This window comes from Vanacampus margaritifer, chromosome 9, assembly GCF_051991255.1.
Source record: "Vanacampus margaritifer isolate UIUO_Vmar chromosome 9, RoL_Vmar_1.0, whole genome shotgun sequence".
NCBI lineage: Eukaryota > Metazoa > Chordata > Actinopteri > Syngnathiformes > Syngnathidae > Vanacampus > Vanacampus margaritifer.
Genome location: NC_135440.1, coordinates 16345555 through 16356057, shown reverse-complemented (window position 1 = coordinate 16356057; position 10503 = coordinate 16345555). Strand labels below are relative to the sequence as shown.

The 10503-nt window shown below is 38.9% G+C and overlaps 1 protein-coding gene across 3 annotated transcripts in view; it reads left to right on the top strand.

Annotated features, from left to right (window-relative positions):
* creb5b (cAMP responsive element binding protein 5b) overlaps positions 1-10503 on the top strand; it is a 72554-nt gene that overhangs the window by 1020 nt on the left and 61031 nt on the right. For 2 of the 3 annotated variants that reach the window (XM_077574900.1, XM_077574903.1), the window contains exon 1: positions 6258-6371. The exons of the other annotated variant lie outside the window; for it this stretch is intronic. The gene's annotated coding sequence lies outside the window, so the exon portion shown is untranslated. Of the gene's footprint in view, positions 1-6257; positions 6372-10503 lie in introns of those variants that run through there. 3 annotated transcript variants of the gene reach the window in all.

Genomic DNA, 10503 nt, shown 5'->3' with positions numbered 1-10503 from the left:
GGCGACCAGTCCAGGGCGTATTCCGCCTTTTGCTTGAAGTCAGCTGGCATAGGCTCTCCGCAACTCTGAACAGAAAATGGATGGATGGATCATGAAAAATATTTGATAATTTCAAATAAATAAATTTAATTAATTAATTATTTTACATACATACTAACTTGTTTTTAAATTGTGACCTATCTTATATTTTCATAAAAAAATAATAATGAATGTAGTCCTCGATCACTAGAGTTTTCCCACCCCTGAGTTATGTGACGAAGCAGTGTAAAGCAATGTTACTGCCACAGTGGGGCAGTGTTGGTTAGGTTTAATCCATGCTCGTGTGGACCTGATGAGACAATATTTTGCTGCAATTTCGGTTTTAACAAACGCAATATGCAGTAGGTTGTGTGTTTGATCATCTTTGAGGGCCACTCCTCAGCGATGACAAAAGTTATATTTTTGAAAACATTGTGCACATACAGGGCGACACAACTGGTTAGCACATCTGCCTCACAGTTCTCAGTTCTCCGCCCCCCCCCCACTCCTCACATTCCAAAAAACACCTGGGATCCAGCTCAGCTAATGAGGATAAGAGTAATGGGATATGGATGGGTACATACAGTGATGTCTTCCTGTGAATGATGTTACTGATGAGAAAAGCTTCAGCTTATCATTTTTGATCATAAACATGGATGAGATAATAGACTTATTTGTGTTTGTTAGCAATCAAAATTTACTGAACTGTTTATTCAAACAGGGAGAAGCCACATTTTATTTTATAGTTGTTGACATCAAGAAATAATTTACTCTTTTATATTTTGACATGGGCTTCAATTAGTGATGGTGATCAGGGAATAACTCAATGTAAAATATTGTCACAAGATTATAATAATGGTCTGCATAACTGTCATTTTGTCACAATCAAAATATTGCAGCGATTGATCAACCGTATGCCGTATATCATAATATTTGTATGGACACGAAGAGGAAAAATACTGGCTTATGTAAACTGATTAAAATGTCATGAATATAATTTATTAGAGTTACATTAAAGCAACTTAACTGTACAAACATGTTAGTAATAATACAAAAACATTATTAGTTTATTTTTAAAAAAAAAAAGGCTATTGGTGAGCATCCAAAAAAAAGTTTTGTATACTTGTTCTTTAAAAATTAAAAATTCTTTCAACAAACAACAGGTACAAAAAGAGATAGAAATGTTATATATATAAATATATATATATATATATATGTATAGCTGTTCTATTGTGATTTATGATATTCTCCTAGAAGTTTTTCCCCTTTTCAGTGTGATCCTCTACTCCTTCATTAGACCGAACACAAACATCAGCCCGATGTCAACAGAGCCATCGGCCCATGGTAAGCACACAGACCACCCTAATAAATCCGCGGACGCATCAGACAGGCAGCCACATTCTCCAGCCACCTAATGTAAATGTTACAGACTGAAGTGTTTGAGAGCTGCAATGTCACTGGGGTTATCTATGGGGTACCTCCCACTCCATACATTTTGTTGAATTAGGTTCAGCAGTCATGCTTGTATAGGCTCAACTGTTAATCTGCTTGTGGCCATTTTACAAGTTTTTTTCCCCCCCCGAGGGATGGTACAAAAAGTCTTTGTTAGGAGCAACTTTTGAGGTATGTTGACAAAGGCTTATGAAGATGCAATGGAGATTTGTGGTTGTTTTTGTAGGTTGACTGGACTATTGTGTTTAAGTCATAGCCGACGTTGCTTATAAAATAGCAGTGGCAGTCTTTGCATGCGGTACCTGATACGATTGCATTGCTTGCGTCTATCTGTACAATATCACTCATAAGAGCTACTTTTGATCTTTAATACCCTTATAGATCGTGCATCTTTTGCTCTTCAATGCCTTCCAAGGTGAACTTCCTCATAAGCGTCGCACAAAGGCATAATAATAAAAGGTTTAGTATAATATAGATCAAGTCGGCTTTAGTGTGGGTCACTGACCCAAACTGCATCTGCGCTTTCCAGCCTTAATAGTCTGCTTCTCTGAGAACATAATGTTTGGACTGCTTGGGTAATATATTGGCAATAAAGAGACAAAAGGATGTCATAAACGTTGATTAAGGCTCTGGTTAAAAGACACAGGCGAAGGAGCGCTGAGTTATGAGGGCTTTTCAGACTGCGTTATTGTTTCAGTGACAGTGCTCTTAGCGGAGTGGTCGCAGGCAAGTGGTAAACATCTCTCAACGTGCGAGGAGTCATTAATCCCAGGAGCCGGGCTGTGGCTTCACTAGCAGCGTCTGTGGCCCCCAGAAATCACAGCCGGTTGGCACCAGCGGGTCAAACAGAGCGACTAAATAAATGGCGTGTTCTCAGAAGTCCTTTAAATCTCTTCTTATGTGCTGAAAAAGACGCACATTAAAACTGTGGAGCAAACTGTAGTTGATGTGAATGGAAAGCACGAATCTGCAATATTCTTTTCTGTATGCAACTATTAGAATGGGGCAATCATCGTGTCAAAAGTAAGCAGAACAGTTATTATGCATGGGCATAATAAATTATTAAGAATTCAATTGATTGGGTGGAATTGATTGTTAATGATTGTGACCCCAGGGAACATGATTTTAGCTTTTTGTTTTGTTTGCCATGCTAGAATAAAGTGTAATTGCACATCCACTACAGTAGATGGCAGTGTTGCTGTCATTGTCAGAGTGCACAAGGAGTAGAGGTGTATTTACAACAATTTTATAGACAAATTACACTGCATATAGTCACAGCATTTTTTTTGTGTGGGTTTGGGGGCGTGAAATATTTTCCTCTCTTTGGGGGGTAGGGGGGTAACAACAATAAAATGAGAAGCACTGCATTAAAAGTATGTTAAAAATATGGTAGTACTCAAGTAGATTTGATCATTATTATTCTCATAGTTGACAAAGTAAATTTAGTCAAATGGTAAACAATTAGGTAGGGCTGCTACTAACGCTAATTATTAATTCATGTGTTGATTATTTTGTCGATTAGTCAATGATTCAGATAAAAACGCGTTAAAAAAATCAAGGCATCATTTCAAAGTGACAGTTGAGAAAATAAACAAACGATTCAGATAAAAACGTGTTAAAAAAATCAAGGCATCCTTTCAAAGTGACAGTTCAGAAAATAAATATACATAAATTGATTATAATTCAGTTATTTGGTCCGTAAAATCCAAAAATAGGCAAAAATGCCGATCATTGTTTTACAAAGTAAAAGCCGATGTTTTCAAATTTTTGGTTAAGCACCAAGATAATCAGTCTGCATTCATAAAGTACTACAGAAATTTGATATTATTTTCTGTTGAAAGGCTGAGATTTTTCTGAATTTCCTGAAACAATTTTAAATGAAACAAGATCTTAAAATGATTAACTGATTATCCAAATAATTCCTGATTTATTTGATCATCAATTTGTTGTTGATTAATTGATTAATCTATGCACACACGCATATTGAGAAGCGGACCAAATTCCCTTCACTTGCGATCAAAATCGGCAATGGCACAATTTTTGGATATCACAAAAAAAAATATCCTGTGGTGTGGGCTTTAGCAAGAGGGATTTTAAATTTTTTACAATTATGAATGTTAAAGCTGTTCAATATTTACCATTCCAAGTTCAGTCAATCCATTTTCTGTTTGTAACATGAAACGGTTGTGTTGAGTGTTTGTGTAATGTATTCCACAAATCATTCCCCACAATAAAAATAACAAAAAGAAGAGTCGCAGTGCAGCTACCAGACAGGCTAACAGTTAGCCTAGCTTCTTATATTTCTTCTTCACTTACTACTTTTTATCTTGGGTTTATGTGTGTGGTGTGCTGTGTTGGTCTCGAGTGCACCACACAATAAAAGAACAGTAAGCACACACGGCTAATTTTCCTCATCACGTATGGACTCTCAAATCTGTTAAGATGTCAAAATTGGTAGGCCTATGCGTGTACCTAGTCTTCATTTTCGCCTTTGGGAAAACTTAATTTATCCCATATTTTTTCCATCAACATATGGAATCTACACATGAACAATCTGAGCCACAAGGAGGAGGAATCCAGGGGAGGAAAGAAAAGCCATTCATTTGGGGATTGCTGCCTAATCAAGAGCAACTCGACAATGATTGAAAGTGGACTGGCATTCCTCCAGCAGCTGTACCAATTTCCATATTTTTGCTTCAGAGCTCAAGTCTTGCGAGAGTTGCTGAACTCTTGCACGACAGCGGTTCGGCTTGCTGAATAAGTGTTGCAAAAAAAGCCACATAAAGCCAATGAAAAAGCAAAACACACGCTCAGAATTAATCTGTTAAAGCGTGCTGCGATCTTATGAGATTTGCTAAGGTTTCTGCTCAGGTCATACACAATAGCGGTTCAGACTTTACACTGTTCAGGTCTACTGCGTTTGCTTTTGTACCCTTGAGACTTGGCTTCAACAGACTGGGAGCAAACGTGTTGCTTTTTGGCAGCGGTACAAACAGTTGGAGCTCAATAATTAGCCCTATTGGGTGCATTAGTGGAGATTGTACCTTGAGGCGCATAAATGCACTTCTATTACAGCCTATAAAAACTTTTGGATGGGTCATAGTTTAATCCATAAAGACTTTTTGTAACACTTGAGCACAGGAGGGGGTTGCAGGTATGAGACTGCTGCGGACCAAAATATAGAAGTTGAGCGACATGCACTCAGACCGGGCAAGTCTACTTTACCGTATTCGGGAATTTAGCAGATCGGCATTTCCTATTACACTTGACAATTGGGTGACAGAAAATAGGCTAGCCGTTAGACCAGGTAAAACCAGGTCTAAGTTGTGGTGCAGGTGTTTTAACACGATTTGGGTAGATTTGATCCAAGCGCTGGCAAACAGATTCTGCGTTTCGCTGATATGTGTGGTGGATGTCATTCATGTAGCGGATTTCGTTCATAAATATGATATCAAGTTGGGTTACGGTAATTAATTTGAACCAACAGATAGGGTTGAAGATTGACTTTGGGCAGGCTAGAGAACTGTACAATGAAGTCAAAGTATCACTCTTTAAAAGGGTACTGCTGATTTTGGACATCGTGATTGGGGGTTCAAATCCCACACATAGAAAATAGGTAAATTTTGTCAGAAAGGGCATCCGGTGTCAAAACTGAGCCCAACATATCGTGTGAGCACTTACTGTCGTGACCCCTGACAGGCAAAAGTTGCTTCTTCATCTGAAAAAATGTTGGCACTAAAATTTGTATTATTTTTAACCACAGCTATACTACACTGTTGCTGGGGCAAAAATATCCTAATTTGGGGCAAAAATGTACTGCACTGCTACTTTACTGGTACTTGGTTGCCAAAACTTGGACCAACCCGCTAACTCTGGTCAATTTGACCCAACTTTGAGTTGTTTTCATGCAAAACAACGCATAATGTTTAGAACAAAACCACCTACAATTGGGTTAAATTGACCCTAGTTAGCTTTTACAACCCAATTTTGGGGGTTGGTTTGTACAAAAAGCAAACAAAAAGTTGGGTTAAATTGACCCAGTTCGCAGCAATTTTGACCCCCCCCCCCCCTTTTTTTGGGGGGGACACGGCAGTTTTAAGAGGGAAGTAGTGGGTCAGTCCATTTTCATTTTTGACCCAAATTAGGTTATTTTTGACCCAGCAACTTAATGTTTCTTTTTTTTCTACTAAAACCACATTTTTGACCTAACATTTTATGGGTGTTGGATCAATTTCCATCTTTCCCCAAAAATTGTTTATTGTACCAAAAAAATTGGTGGTTTTGTACAAAGAGAGAAGAATCCTGGAGCAGCCTCTGCTTTTGGACCCAGCACTGGGTTAGCTGTTTCAGCTGATTTGGGTTATTATTTCTTTTTTTGGGGACAAAACAATCTAAAATAAATTGGGTTATTTTGTACAAAGCAACTCAAAGTTGGGTCAAGTTCAACAAAGTTAGTGGGTACGTCATAATTTTAGTAACCCAAATTGGGTTGTTTTTGACCCATGAGTTTTAAGTGTGGACTTAATGTGGGATGATAACTTTAAGCAGATAGAGTGTCTTTTGTATTCATTGTAATGGACTGGGATGTTTAGTCCAGCTCCAGTGCCACTATTTGCCGTCTACTTAATTGGCCGGGCCGAAGCTCCAGCTCATCACCACACCCACCCCGGCCGGACCCATGCAGTCCAGCGCCGGGTCCATCCTCTTGGTGTGTGCACTTGCAAACTCCGCCCAGCTCGCGCCGCCTCCAAGCAGACCGCAATGATTTAGAACTTCAGGAATCCCACGTGACGTCACCCCGGGGTGACGTTATGCTTCTCTAAATAGATCGTATTGTAATCTTTTCTCAGTCCAACGTGGTTTCTTCTGAGAGGCTGCTTCGCGTTTTCTACACTTGTTTGGTAAGTTGAAAGCCTCGCAGGGGGAGGCTGCACGCGTCCTTGCAGCTTTGCCGGACGCTTTTTTTTTTTACGCATTCCTCGCTACTTTTGAATGCAACAGCTTGTTTTGTCGTTTAAGTTATTATTTCTTCCTCATTGATGCACGTCACTTGTGATTAAGTGTCACGATGCTCTCGCCGTGTCGGCCGCAGTGACATGTCACTTGGGTGTTGACCGTTAAGTTTGAAGTCCACTGAATTTATCGCTTGCTCGATTGAATATCTATGGGCAGATAATTGCACAATATGTTTACGATGACATTGGCTCCACCGGTTGTTTTGGTTCGGATGGTTTTCTCTTCCTTTCATTGTCATGCTTGTCCCATCTCGGGATAGGCATCCGAGCCGGTGTGCGGTGCACGCGCGCGCTGCAGCCCACCACATATCCTCTATCCTCACTGTTTTCCTATCACAACGACTTAGAAAAGCACTCGTGCTTGTTGTTGCAGTAAAGTCATCCACATCATTGCGTCATTTTGCAGCTGAGTCGATATTTGATATTGAGGCTTACTTTTTTTCGCGAGCTTGTGCTGACGGGGTTTAAAAAACACATATAGGCTCTAATCATTTGATTACTCCCCACTGTCATTATGTTTATGTGACACGCTATCAATAACCACTTGTGTCCAGTGCATGCTGCCGTGAGTGTTGATAAATGATCATGTAGGCTTTCACCATTATCCAGCGTGTCCCCTTTAATTATTTATAGTAACCAAACGCCTCATAGAAAAGCTTTAAGCCTGATGATAAGCACTCCTTACATTTGGGGGTACAGAATATGGATGACATTGTATGCATACTCCTGTAAAAGCAGCTCACGGTTAAAGAGAGCCTGTTATACTTAATTGCATTTATTATAAGATCAATGCTTTTCATAAGATTACTGTTCTTTTATTGTCTGGTTTTAATCCATCACTGTAAACACAGTTTAGTGGTAACAAGGGATGACTCTTTTTTTTTTTTTTGTCGTAAAATGAGTTGTTCAAGGGTATCTTGACCAGTGACACTTCAGTTCCAGCATTATACGCTTGATGTCATCTATTGTTTTTATTGTGTTAAGCACATGTTCCGTACGTTACTGTACTGTATGTGTTAAGTAAACTGTCATTTGAAAGTAGTAATTTTAAAGTATCACTTCTTCTGAACTGTAATGCATTACATGCACTTGTGCATTGGTTTTGAGCTATGCTCACCCAAAACCCCCACAGAAGTATGAAATAAAATTGTAATACTTTGACATATGCAAGGCAACAAAGTCAACACAACATATTACAAATGCTAATGATTTTAGTATGCTTACTTTTTATATAACTTTTTTATTTTTACATTTCCACACAATTGTATAGCCACAGATTAATTAAGGATGAAAAAAGTCACTTTCTATTCAAAATTAGATTCTAAAACAATTAGATTTTAATGCATCACACTTAGCAGCCACTATGTGCTATGTAAACTAGCATGTGTAATTCTTGTTGATATGTGTAATGATTGATTGGTGTACCCAAATGACGACCAATCAAACTGCTGCGTGTAAATGGGAAAATGATTGAAGAGTGACTGAAAAGATGCTCGATACCACTTTTTTCAAACGATACCAGTACATGCACTCAACTCTTGAGTAGTCACAGATACCAATTACCTATGCCATTAGTACTTTTGATATCTAAAATTTCCCCCATAAAAAACAATAACAGATAACTTAAAAAAAAAAAAAAAAAGAGAACTATATCCCAAAATAGCATTTTTTTTTTAAAATAGCAATTTTATATTCTTCTAAATTTCAAATTTCTAGTTGCTGATTGTAAAATGGCTACAAATGGTATCGCCTGTCATTTGCAAGTACCGATACGATACTTTGAAGCAAAGCACTGCACTCATCACAACAAAAATTGTAGTGTTAACATTTTGGTGTTAAATGTATCAGAGTTGATTTCAACCCCCGAAGTGTATTTTTAACACTTAAATGGGGGTCAGTGTTGGAGTTGATTTATTTAGGGTTAAATCAACTCTGCAGAGAACAAACAAGCTAAGTGAGTAAGATGAGAAACTCTGGCACAGTATAAAATGAACAATTATTTTGAAAGTGTTAATTCAACTCCGTTGAGTGTGGTATATAAAAAAAAAAACTCGGGAAAAGTGTTGAAATTGACTCTGTGGGAGTCATTTTCACACTCAACTTTTTGCTGTGTGGAATGTCTTGCTCAAGGGTAACTTGGATGAGTGGGGCTCAAACCAGAGACCTTCTACTTCTGTCCTTCTTAGCCGCTTCTATCGCCAGAATTGAAAATCTTACTGACCGTACTGTATGTAACTAACTATGCTTAAGTGCTGAATGCGGACCTAATTCTTCCCATATTTCAAATCAGCTTGTTGATTATCCAGCTGCAAATGAAATATGACCTGCATTTCCATTCCATTTCTTTCGTGATGGTTGTTACATGTGTTCAAGGTGAAACCATCCTCTCCTAATTGTGGCCTAAATCTCCGAAATCAGTCACGGTTCAGACAACAGTTTTGCTCAGTCAGTCATAAACAAACATCTTTTAGAGCAGTGTTACCCAACCTATATTCAGCCAAAGCGCATATTTGATACCGGAAAAATCCCTTGGCACAACATCAAACAACAATGTCTCAACAAGTGCATGCGCAGGATAACTATGTACCTTTTGACATCTAGTGGAAACGCATTTAATCGGTATGTCTGTCACTATATGTTGCTGGCATAGATATATGAACAAAAATACAGTGTTTTTTTGTGAATGAATAATTTCCCGCGGCACACCTGATGTATTAAGACTGAATAGTAGTCGTGTCCGAAAATGATATTCTAATAATTGCCAGTGTTAGTTTACATGTAAGGAAGACAGCAGCAAAGTGACAACTATTGAGGTGTACACTTACTTAGTGTTTTTGTTTCATGTTCAGTCAAAGAGCTTGCGGTTGTGCGCAAGATATTGTCTATGTGGTCCGCGTTCCCCGCCTGAGGGATTGTCGTGATCCCACCTTGAACCTGCGCTGTCAAAGGCCTGGGCTGAGGGGAGCTGGAGGTTTGAATTGCTGTGCATGTTTTCGCTTGCTTTAACCCCGTCCGCCTTTGCACCCCCAGCCGCTCATTCCCTTGATGTGCTGTTGAAATTCAAATATGCACTCAACCTGGAGAATTCATTCCCGTACTTCTTCTTGAAATTGAACTCCGCGCCCTTAATCCTTCCCCTGCGCACACATCAGGTTATAGTTAATGTAAAGCGCAACCAAATTTCCTTTGCGAAACATCTATCACATAAGAGCCAAGTGGCCTTTCTGAGGAAAGGGCATTTAGCACTGATTATGAGAAGTGTGAAAGTGATTGGGTCATTGACAGAATTAATGATTACACCTTTTTCACCTCATATGGTTTGAATTTCTTGACAAATGTGCCGGAGGACCTATTTGAAATGCGGAAAGACCTATTTTTCATTTGGCTCATTATATATTTTTCTTTTTGATTATTTTGTCAACATGTTCAAGAAGGATGTAGAGACAGAACAAGTGACAAACGCAAAGGCGCATGAAACTCGCCATTTTCCCTCCAGTTTGGCTTCATATTTTGTTTGTTGTGTCAGAGGGGACCAGCTGAGTTTTTAGGGGCCCGCAGCGACCCGGTGACAGCAAACGAGAGCAGGGCCTCGTTGGTCCCTGACAGAGAGACCCTGTCCAGACCTGGTTCTGCAGGCTTGCTCATGAAGCACAGCTTGTTGGGAAAACAGCACTGCTTAGCATAACACAATATTTGAGTGTTTTGACTGTGCTTGAGGAAATAAGTCTGTTGCCATGAAAAAAACACATTTAAGTAGTTTACATCTGGGGCCCAGTTGAACTTGCCTAAAGGTAAAATAATCATAAATGTGTTGTGTGGAATAAATGACAAATATGAAGTGCAATAAGGAGGAATTAATCAGGGTAAATCATCAGTCTTTTATAGCAACCCTTATTTTTCAATAGCCTCTTGTATAAAGAGACGCAGCAAAATTGCCACATCAGACCTGTAAGAGAAAACACATTTTTTAAATAAGGACACAGCATCCCACAATCAGACAACTAGATGCGACTTATAT